Raw genomic sequence first — 12326 nt, forward strand, 5'->3', positions numbered from 1 at the left:
GCGTATGCGCGACAGGAAGTGGGTGTGACATGTGTGCACGCTGCCGGAAGTGGGCGTGACAGGAAGTGCATGTGACAGGAAGTGGGCGCGACAGGAAGTGCATGTGACAGGAAGTGGGCGCGACAGGGTGTACATGTGACAGGACGTGGGCGTGACAGGGCGTACACGAGACAGGAAGTGGGTGCCACGGGTCCCGCAGACCACTCCCATGCCCCCCCACACACGTACCCCCCAATGCCAAATCCACAGGAATAGTTCCACATCCCCCACCCCCGCCAACAACCCCCCCCCCATCCCCCACTGCTTGGACCCCCCTCCCCTCAAAAACAACCCATCGAGGCCCCAGCAGCAGAGGAAGAGGCAACGGATTCGATTCCCCCCCCCCCCCACATTCCCTTCCCGCTCGGGGAGAGGCGGGAGGGAGAGAGGGAGAGAGAGAGAGGGAGAGACGACCCTCGGAGGGACGGGGAGGGTGTTCCACCGGCCCCCCACCACCCCCCTCCCTCCCGTTGTACCAACACCCTCCCTCCGTCCCTCCCTCCCTCCCCCACCCCCCGACCCCCGCCCATCCCCCCGTTCTCCCTCGCTCACGCTCGCTGGTGTTGACATTTAACCCGCGCTGTTAATCCCCTCGCATAGCCGCCGCACTGTGTCCCCCCCTCACCACCCCCACCCAACACCCCCTCCCCCCCAACCTCCCTCTCCCCCCTCCCGCCCCTCCCCCCAACCCAACACCCCCTCCCCCCAACCCAACAACCCCTCCCCCCCAACCTCCCTCTCCCCCCTCCCGCCCCTCCCCCCAACCCAACATCCCCTCCCCCCAACCCAACACCCCCTCCCCCCCAACCTCCCTCTCCCCCCTCCCGCCCCTCCCCCCAACCCAACACCCCCTCCCCCCAACCCAACACCCCCAACCCAACACCCCCTCCCCCCAACCCAACACCCCCTCCCCCACAACCTCCCTCTCCCCCCTCCCCCCCCCTCATCTGCGGGGACCACGTTTTACTGAACAATAAAAAAATAAACACACGACGTTCTGGCTTGAGACTCTCTCCTCCCCTTTTCTTTCTCTCTTTCTCTCTCTCCCGCCCTCCGGCGGGGGCCGACGGGTGAGGTGTGTGCGGAGGGGGGGAGGGGGTGTTGGGGGGGAGGGGGAGGGGGTGTGTTGGTGGGGGTGGGGGGGTCAGACGCTGACCATTTCCACCTCCTCCTCCTCCTCCTCCTCCTCTTCCCAACCCCCCCCCGGCGATCCGGAACTTCCCGGCCGGGAACCAGCCCTCGCTTCCGAGTCCGGGAACCGCATCTCCCCCCCCCAACCCCCCACCAACTCCACCACCAAACTTGCCGGAGTTTCTGCAGCCAAAGCCCTTCGAAGCAAAAAAAATAAGAAATTAGCCGGAACTTTCTCCCTTCGGTCAATACATTTTAATCGGGTGACGCGTGCGTGAAAAAATATCGAGTGTTTATATATATATATATAATTGTAAAAAAAAACACAAGGTTAGTGACATTGGAGGGCTTTCCTTACAACATGAGAGCACAAAGAGCGGAAGTGAGACCCGATTTGGGGCGAGGGGAGGGCGGGGGCGAGGGGGACTCGCCGGCTCTCCCCGAGATTGGAGGGCGACTCGCTCCCCGCTTCCCGGGAATGGAATACTACCCCCTTTCACTCCCCCCCCCACACCCCACCCCACCTCGTTCCGCCTCACCAATGGCACTCTTCAATTGGGGAGGGGTGGTGGGGTAGCGTGGGCAATGGGAGACCAGGATCCCACCCTCAACCCCCCTTCCCCTGACGGAGGGATGGAGCCAGTGTCGCCGGCCGCCTTCAGCTGCACCCCCTGTATCCACCCCACCCACCCCACCACCAGCAACCCCCCAGGCCTTGCACAGGCCGGAGATCGGTTAATGTGCAGGACTCTCGAACCGAGAACATCTTTGTACATAATCGCAAAAAAAATAGACTTTACCGCGGATAAACACCTTCATAACGGAGAGAGAGTGAGAGAGACGGAGGGAGAGAGAGAGAGGGAGAGAGACAGAGGGAGAGAGACACAGAGAGATGGAGGGAGAGAGACAGAGAGAGAGAGAGACAGAGAGAGAGAGAGACAGAGAGAGAGAGAGACAGAGAGAGAGAGACAGAGAGAGAGAGAGACAGAGAGAGAGAGGCAGAGAGAGAGGCAGAGAGAGAGGCAGAGAGAGAGGCAGAGAGAGAGGCAGAGAGAGAGACAGAGAGAGAGACAGAGAGAGAGAGAGGTGGAGAGAGGGAGACGGGCAGAGGGAGAGAGAGAGAGAGAGACGGAGGGAGGGAGAGAGAGAGACAGACAGAGGGAGAGAGAGACAGACAGACGGAGGGAGAGAGAGAGACGGAGAGAGAGAGATGGAGGGAGAGTGACACACAGGAAGAGACAGGTATATAGAGAGTGGGAGACGGAGAGGGCGAGAGGGGGAAAGAGGGAGAGAGAGATATAGACAGAGAGAGAGGTAGAGAGAGACAGAGAGAGGGAGAGACAGAGACAGAGAGAGAGACAGAGAGAGAGACAGAGAGAGAGATAGACAGAGAGAGAGAGATAGAGAGAGACAGAGAAAGAGAGACAGAGAGAGAGACAGAGAGAGCAGGAGACAGAGAGGGAGAGAGACAGAGAGAGAGACAGAGAGAGAGAGACAGAGAGAGAGAGACGGAGGGAGAGAGACGGAGGGAGAGAGACAGAGGGAGACAGAGAGACAGTGACAGAGAGACAGAGACAGAGAGACAGAGACAGAGAGAGACGGAGAGAGAGAGAGACACAGACAGAGAGAGAGACACAGAGAGACACAGGCAGAGACACAGACAGAGAGAGAGACACAGACGGAGAGAGAGACACAGACACAGACAGAGAGAGACACAGACAGAGAGAGAGACACAGACACAGACGGAGAGAGAGACACAGATGGAGCGAGAGACACAGATGGAGAGAGAGACACAGACACAGACGGAGAGAGAGACACAGACAGAGAGAGAGACACAGACAGAGAGACACAGACACAGACGGAGAGACAGACACAGATGGAGAGAGAGACACAGACACAGACGGAGAGAGAGACACAGACACAGATGGAGAGAGACACAGACAGAGAGAGAGATACAGACACAGACGGAGAGAGAGACACAGACACAGACGGAGAGAGAGAGACACAGACACAGAGAGAGATACAGACTGGGAGAGAGACACAGACACAGAGAGAGACACAGACACAGAGTGAGACACAGACGGAGAGAGAGACACAGACACAGACGGAGAGAGAGACACAGACGGAGAGAGAGACACAGACGGAGGGAGAGACACAGACACAGAGAGAGACACAGACTGGGAGAGAGACACAGACACAGACGGAGAGAGAGACACAGACACAGACGGAGAGAGAGACACAGACGGAGAGAGAGACACAGACAGACGTGTAGAGGCTTCAATCCTTCATCGGTGAACAGACGAATCCTATTCGCCCTCCGCCAGCTCCAGTAAACCCGACTTCAGGGTCCAGCCCTCCCCCGCCACCCAAACCCCCGGGAAAAGGCGGCCGGAGTGTCCAGACCCTCCCCGAGCCGGTGGGAGGTGGGAGGTGGGGGGTCAGAGTTCAGCTCCCGGCGGGGGACGGTGTGGGCTGAGAGACGGACTGCGGACGGGCGAGGGAGCAGAGGGACAGGCCGGGGAGGAGCGCAGGCTGCGGGTGAGCGAGCGGTCCAGACGCCGGGTCTCCGAGGCCAGGACGGACAGCTCGGGGTCACGGGACACGGCGTTGAGGGAGTCGGTCAGGTTCCGGCGCAGGCCGGAGAGCTGGTGGTTAGTCCGGGACGACAGGCGGATGTACTGCTGCTTGTGCTGGAGCTCGACGCTGAGCTGGGTCTTCAGGAGAGAGACCTGGGCCAGAGAGAGAGAGAGAGAGAGAGAGAGACAGTGAAGGCAACAGACAGTGCGGCACTCCCTCAGCACTGACCCTCCGACAGTGCGGCTCTCCCTCAGTACTGACCCTCCGACAGTGCGGCTCTCCCTCAGTACTGACCCTCCGACAGTGCGGCACTCCCTCAGCACTGACCCTCCGACAGTGCGGCACTCCCTCAGCACTGATCCTCCCACAGTGCGGCTCTCCCTCAGCACTGACCCTCCGACAGTGCGGCTCTCCCTCAGCACTGACCCTCCGACAGTGCGGCTCTCCCTCAGCACTGACACTCCCACAGTGCGGCTCTCCCTCAGCACTGACCCTCCGACAGTGCGGCTCTCCCTCAGCACTGACCCTCCGACAGTGCTGCTCTCCCTCAGTAATGACTCTCCGACAGTGCTGCTCTCCCTCAGTACTGACCCTCTGACAGTGCGGCTCTCCCTCAGTACTGACCCACCGACAGTGCGGCTCTACCTCAGCACTGACCCTCCGACAGTGCGGCACTCCCTCACCACTGACACTCTGACAGTGCGGCTCTCCCTCAGTACTGACTCTCCGACAGCGCTGCTCTCCCTCAGTACTGACCCTCCGACAGTGCCGCTCTCCCTCAGTACTGACCCACCGACAGTGCGGCTCTACCTCAGCGCTGACCCTCCGACAGTGCGGCACTCCCTCAGTACTGACCCTTGCTCGTGCTGACTCACCTGCTCCTCCAGCCCCTTCACTCTTTGTCGGTGGGCTCTCTCTCTCGACTCCAGTGTCATCTCAAGCTGTCTGTTGGAAAGGCGTAAGTGGTCGACTTCCCCCTTCAGTTCAGTTTGTCCTCTGGATGTGACTTTAGCAATCTCGCGATTGTGGCAGCTCTTTATCTCAGCCAGTTGAGTCTGGAGAGAGGTGGCAGAGAGATACACTGGACAAAAGGTTCTTTAAATCAACATGTCCCCTCGGTTAGACCACACTCGGAGCACCGTGCACAGTTCCGGTCTCCGTATCCCCCCTCGCTTAGATTACACTCTGAGCACCGTGTACAGTTCCGGTCTCTGTATCCCCCCCTCCGTTAGACCACACTCAGAGCACTGTGCACAGTTCCTGTCTCCGTATCCCCCCTCGGTTAGACCACACTCGGAGAACCGTGCACAGTTCCGGTCTCCGTATCCCCCCCTCGGTTAGACCACACTGGGAGCACCGTGCACAGTTCCGGTCTCTGTATCCCCCCCTCGGTTAGACCACACTGGGAGCACCGTGCACAGTTCCGGTCTCTGTATCCCCCCTCGGTTAGACCATACTGGGAGCACCGTGCACAGTTCCGGTCTCCGTATCTCCCCCCCTCGGTTAGACCACACTGGGAGCACCGTGCACAGTTCCGGTCTCCGTATCCCCCCCTCGGTTAGACCACGCTCGGAGAACCGTGCACAGTTCCGGTCTCCGTATCCCCCCCTCGGTTAGACCACACTGGGAGCACCGTGCACAGTTCCGGTCTCCGTATCCCCCCCTCGGTTAGACCACGCTCGGAGCACCGTGCACAGTTCCGGTTTGGGAGGATTTGAACTATTGGGACAGACTGAACAGGCTGGGACTCTTTCCTCTCAGTAAGAAAAGGCTGAAGGGTGACCAGATCAAGCTCTGCTCGATGATGAAAGGGGACTTGATAACATCGACGAAGAGATGTTCCCACTCGCCGGAGAGACCAGAACTCGGGTCAATATACGATCGTCAGAAATGTATCCGATGGGGAATTCAGGAGAAACTGCTTCATCCAGAGAGTGGGGAGAATGTGGAACTCGATCCCACAGGGAGTGGAGGCTGAGGGAGAATCGTGTTGATGTATTTACCAACATCCTGGGGGTTACCATTGACCAGAAACTGAACTGGGACCCAGCTAGATAAATACTGTGGCTACAAGAGCAGGTCAGAGGCTGGGAATCCTGCGGAGAGTAACTCACCTCCTGCTTCCCCCCCCACCAAAAGCCTGTCCACCATCTACAAGGCACAAGTCAGGAGTGTGGATGGGACACTCCCCACTTACCTGGATGAGTTGCAGCTCCCACAACCCTCGAGAAGCTCGACACCGTCCAGGACAAAGCAGCCCCCTCCCCGCTCGATCGGCACCCCATCCACAAACATTCACTCCCTCCACCACCGACGCACAGGGGCAGCAGCGTGTGTACCATCTACAAGATGCACTGCAGCAACTCGCCAAGGCTCCTTCGACAGCGCCGCCCAAACCCACGACCCACTCCCATCTAGAAGGACGAGGGCAGCAGACACATGGGGAACGCCCACCACCTGGAAGTTCCCCTCCGAGCCCCTCACCATCCCGACTTGGGAATATATCGGCCGTTCCTTCACTGTCGCTGGGTCAAAATCCTGGAACTCCCTCCCTAACAGCGCCGTGGGTGTACCTACACCACACGGGTCAAAATCCTGGAACTCCCTCCCTAACAGCGCCATGGGTGTACCTACACCACACCGGGACTGCAGCGGCTCAAGAAGGCGGCTCTACCCCCACCCCCTTCTCAAGGGGGCACTTAGGGACGGGCAATTAATGCTGGGCCCGGCGAGTGACCCCCACATCCCGGGAGTGAATTTGAAAATGAAATTGAGTTGGAGGCTCGATGTCCTGTCCAACCCTCTTCTCACCTGCAGCTCCTGGAGTTTGTGCTTGGTGGAACCCAGCTCCTTCTCGGTGGCTGACACAGTCTCTTTGAGATGCTGCCGCTCGATGGAGAGGTGGCGCGTCTCTCCCTCCATCCGCAGCTTCTCGCTCTCGGCCTGCCAAGGGACACAGGGGGCGGGGTGGGGAGGAGGGTGGGTGGATAAACAGTTAACTGGGGCTCTCTGGGGCGCCGTCTTGCCCTCCGCAGTCATGCTTGACCCCCCTATCCCCTCCCCGCAAACCTCACCCCCACCTCCCCGCGTCCCTCATTCCCTCTGTCCCTCTGTCCCTTCTCCTCATTCAGGCCTCTACTCTCGCAATGAGGCCTAGTAGTGCCAACACATCCCTACTCCCAGTGAGGCCTAGCACTGCCAACTCATCCCTACTCCCAGTGAGGCCTTGCATCGTCAACTCATCCCTACTCCCAGTGAGGCCTTGCATCATCAACTCATCCGCAGTCCCAGTTAGGCCTAGTATTGCCAACTTGTCCTTACTCCCGGTGCATCCTAGCACTGCCAACTCATCCCTACTCCCAGTGAGGCCTAGTATTGCCAACTCATCCTTACTCCCAGTTAGGCCTAGCATCGTCAACTTATCCCTACTCCCAGTGTGGCCTAGCACCAGCAACTCATCCTTACTCTCAGTGAGGCCTTGCATCGTCGACTCATCCCCAGTCTCAGTGCCTAGTATTGCTCACTCATCCTTGGCACCAATGAGGCCTAGTATTGTCAATTTTTCCTTACTCCCAGTGAGGCCGACTATCAACATCTCATCCTTACTCCCAGTGAGACATTCCATCAACATCTCATCCTTACTCTCAGTGAGGCTTAGCATAGACAATCATCCTCACTCCCAGTGAGACATTAATCAGCCAATTCATCCTTTCTCTCAGTGAGGGCTAGCATCGTCAAAGCATCCTCACTCCCAGTGAGGCCTAAATTGGCCAACAGATCCTTACTCCCAGTGTACAGAGATTTGCCAATCATCCTCACTCCCAATGAGGGCTACTATCACCAACTCATCCTTACTCACAGTGTTATCGAGTGTCGCCAATCATCTTCAGTCCCAGTGAGGCCTACTATCACTAAGTCATCCTTACTCCCAGTGAGGCCTAGCATCGCCAATCATCCTCACTCCCAATGAGGCCTAGTATTGCCAACTCATCCTCACTCCCGTTGAGGCCTTGTATCACCAACTCGACCCTACTCCCGCAATGAGGCCTTGCATTGTCAACTTGTCCCTACTCCCGGTGCAGCCTGGCACATCAACTCATCCCTACTCCCCGTGATGCCTAGTATTGCCAACTCATCCCTACTCGCAGTGTGGCCTAGAACCGCCAACTCATCATTACTCCCAGTGAGGCCTAGTGTTTCCAACTCATCCTTACTTCTGGTGAGGCCTAGTATTGCCAACTCATCCTTACTGCCAGTGAGGCCTCGCATCGCTAATCATCCTAACTCCCAGTGAGGCCTACTATCACCAACTCATCCTAACTCCCAGTCGGACCTGGCATCGTCAAAGCATCCTCACTCCATTGATGACTACTATCACCAACTCATCCTTACTCCCAGTGAGGCCTCGTATCGCCAATCTTCCTCATTCCCAGTGAGACCTACTATCACCAACTCATCCTTACTCCCAGTGAGGCCTTGCATCGCCAATCATCCTCACTCCCAGTGAGGTCTACTATCACCAACTCATCCCTACTCCCAGTGCAGTCTAGCACCACCAACACATCCTTACTCTCAGTGAGGCTTAGCATAGTCAATCATCCTCACTCCCAGTGAGACATTAATCAGCCAATTCATCCTTTCCCCCAGTGAGGCCTAGCATTGTCAAAGCATCCTCACTCCCGCTGTGGCCTAAATTGGCCAACTGATCCTTACTCCCAGTGTACAGAGATTTGCCAATCAGCCTCAATCCCAATGAGGCCTACTATGACCAACTCATCCTTACTCCCAGTGAGGCCTAGCATCGCCAATCATCCTCACTCCCAATGAGGCCTAGTATTGCCAACTCATCTTTACTCCCGGTGAGGCCTTGTATCACCAACTCGACCCTACTCCCGCAATGAGGCCTTGCATGATCAACTCGTCCCTACTCCTGGTGCAGCCTGGCACATCAACTCATCCCTACTCCCCGTGAGGCCTAGTATTGCCAACTCATCCCTACTCCCAGTGTGGCCTAGCACCGCCAACTCATTCTTACTCCCAGTGAGACCTACTATCACCAACTCATTCTCACTCCCAGTGAGGCCTACTATCACCAACTCATCCCTACGCCCAGTGCAGTCTAGCACTGCCAACTCATCCTTACTCCCAGTGAGGCCTAGTGTTTCCAACTCATCCTTACTTCCGGTGAGGCCTAGTATTGCCAACTCATCCTTACTCCCAGTGAGGCCTCGCATCGCTAATCATCCTAACTCCCAGTGAAGCCTACTATCACCAACTCATCCTAACTCCCTGTCGGACCTGGCATCGCCAAAGCATCCTCATTCCCAGTGAGACCTACTATCACCAACTCATCCTTACTCCCAGTGAGGCCTTGCATCGCCAATCATCCTCATTCCCACTGAGGCCTAGTATTGCCAACTCAGCCTTACTCCCGGTGAGGCCTCGCATCGCCAATCATCCTCACTCCCAGTGAGGTCTACTATCAGCAACTCATCCCTACTCCCAGTGCAGTCTAGCACCACCAACACATCCTTACTCTCAGTGAGGCTTAGCATAGTCAATCATCCTCACTACCAGTGAGACATTAATCAGCCAATTCAACCTTTCCCCCAGTGAGGCCTAGCATTGTCAAAGCATCCTCACTCCCGCTGTGGCCTAAATAGGCCAACTGATCCTTACTCCCACTGTACTGAGATTTGCCAATCAGCCTCAATCCCAGTGAGGCCTACTATGACCAACTCATACTTACTCCCAGTGAGGCCTAGCATCGCCAATCATCCTCAATCCCAGTGTGGCCTACTATCACCAACTCATCCTTACTCCCAGTGAGGCCTAGCATCGCCAATCATCCTTACTCCCAGTGAGGCCTACTATCACCAACTCATCCTTACTCCCGGTGAGGCCTCGCATCGCCAACTTGAGCCTACTCTCGCAATGAGGCCTTGCATCGTCAACTCATCCCTACTCCCCGTGAGGCCTAGTATTGCCAACTCATCCCTACTCCCAGTGAGGCCTAGTATTGCCAACTGATCCTTACTCCCAGTGAGGCCTAGCATTGCCAATCCTCCTCACTCCCGGTGAGACGATAATCAGCCAATTCATCCTTTCTCTCAGTGAGGCCTAGCATTGTCAAAGCATCCTCACTTCCAGTGAGGCCTAAATTGGCCAACCGATCCTTAATCCCAGTGTACCGAGGTTTGCCAATCATTCTCACTCCCAATGAGGCCTACTATCACCAAATCATCCTTACTCCCAGTGAGGCTTAGCGTCGCCAATCATCCTCACTCCCAGTGAGGCCCACTATCACCTTCTCATCCCCACTCCCAGTGAAGCCTACTATCACCATCTCATCCTCACTCCCAGTAAAGCCTACTATCACCAACTCATCCTCACTCCCAGTGAGGCCTCGCATCGCCAATCATCCTTAATCCCAGTGAGGCCTACTATCACCAAATCATCCTTACTCCCGGTGAGGCCTCGCATCGCCAACTCGATCCTACTCCCGCAATGAAGCCTGGCACCGTCAACTCATCCCTACTCCCCGTTTGGCCTAGTATTGCCAACTGATCCCTACTCCCAGTGAGGCCTAGTATTGCCAACTCATCGTTACTTCCGGTGAGGCCCAGTATTGCTAACTCATCCCTTCTCCCAGTGCGGCCTAGTGTTGACAATCATCCTCACTCCCAGTGAGGCCCACTATCACCAACTCATCCTTACACCCAGTGAGGCCTAGCATTGCTAATCATCCTAACTCCCAATGAGGTGTTCTATCACCAACTCATCCCTACTCCCAGTGAGGCCTAGCATCACCAACTCATCCTTACTCCCAGTGAGGCCTAGCATTGCCAATCATCCTCACTCCCAGTGAAGCCCACTATCACCAACTCATCCCTACTACCAGTGAGGCCTACCATCGTCAATCATCCTCACTCCCAGTGAAGCCTACCATCACCAACTCATCCTTACTACCAGTGAGGCAGAGTATTGCCAACTCATCCTTATTCCAGGTGGGGCCTAGTATTGCCAAACTTCCTCACTCCCAGTGAGGCCTACTATCACCAACTCATCCCTACTCCCAGTGCAGCCTGGCAGTGCCAACTCATCCTTACTCTCAGTGAGGCTTTGCATCGTCAACTCATCCCTACTCCCAGTGCGGTCTAGTACCACCGACTCATCCTCACTCCCAGTGAGATATTAATCAGCCAATTCATCCTTTCTCTCAGTGAGGGCTAGCATCGTCAAAGCATCCTCACTCCCAGTGAGGCCTAAATTGGCCAACAGATCCTTACTCCCAGTGTACAGAGATTTGCCAATCATCCTCACTCCCAATGAGGGCTACTATCACCAACTCATCCTTACTCACAGTGTTATTGAGTGTCGCCAATCATCTTCAGCCCCAGTGAGGCCTACTATCACTAAGTCATCCTTACTCCCAGTGAGGCCTAGCATCGCCAATCATCCTCACTCCCAATGATGCCTAGTATTGCCAACTCATCCTCACTCCCGTTGAGGCCTTGTATCACCAACTCGACCCTACTCCCGCAATGAGGCCTTGCATTGTCAACTTGTCCTTACTCCCGGTGCAGCCTGGCACATCAACTCATCCCTACTCCCCGTGATGCCTAGTATTGCCAACTCATCCCTACTCCCAGTGTGGCCTAGCACCGCCAACTCATCCTTACTCCCAGTGAGACCTACTATCACCAACTCATTCTCACTCCCATGAGGCCTACTATCACCAACTCATCCCTACGCCCAGTGCAGTCTAGCACTGCCAACTCATCCTTACTCCCAGTGAGGATTAGTGTTTCCAACTCATCCTTACTTCTGGTGAGGCCTAGTATTGCCAACTCATCCTTACTCCCAGTGAGGCCTCGCATCGCTAATCATCCTCACGCCCAGTGAGGCCTACTCTCACCAACTCATCCTTACTCCCATTGAGGCCTCGTATCGCCAATCTGCCTCATTCCCAGTGAGACCTACTATCACCAACTCATCCTTACTCCCAGTGAGGCCTTGCATCGCCAATCATCCTCACTCCCAGTGAGGTCTACTATCACCAACTCATCCCTACTCCCAGTGCAGTCCAGCACCACCAACACATCCTTACTCTCAGTGAGGCTTAGCATAGTCAATCATCCTCACTCCCAGAGAGACATTAATCAGCCAATTCATCCTTTCCCCCAGTGAGGCCTAGCATTGTCAAAGCATCCTCACTCCCGCTGTGGCCTAAATTGGCCAACTGATCCTTACTCCCAGTGTACAGAGATTTGCCAATCATCCTCACTCCCAATGAGGCCTAATATTGCCAACTCATCCTTACTCCCGGTGAGGCCTTGTATCACCAACTCGACCCTACTCCCGCAATGAGGCCTTGCATCATCAACTCGTCCCTACTCCTGGTGCAGCCTGGCACATCAACTCATCCCTACTCCCCGTGAGGCCTAGTATTGCCAACTCATCCCTACTCCCAGTGTGGCCTAGCACCGCCAACCCATTCTTACTCCCAGTGAGACCTATTATCACCAACTCATTCTCACTCCCAGTGAGGCCTACTATCACCAACACATCCTACGCCC

Source organism: Carcharodon carcharias, unplaced genomic scaffold (genome assembly GCF_017639515.1).
Source record: "Carcharodon carcharias isolate sCarCar2 unplaced genomic scaffold, sCarCar2.pri scaffold_953_ctg1, whole genome shotgun sequence".
Lineage (NCBI taxonomy): Eukaryota > Metazoa > Chordata > Chondrichthyes > Lamniformes > Lamnidae > Carcharodon > Carcharodon carcharias.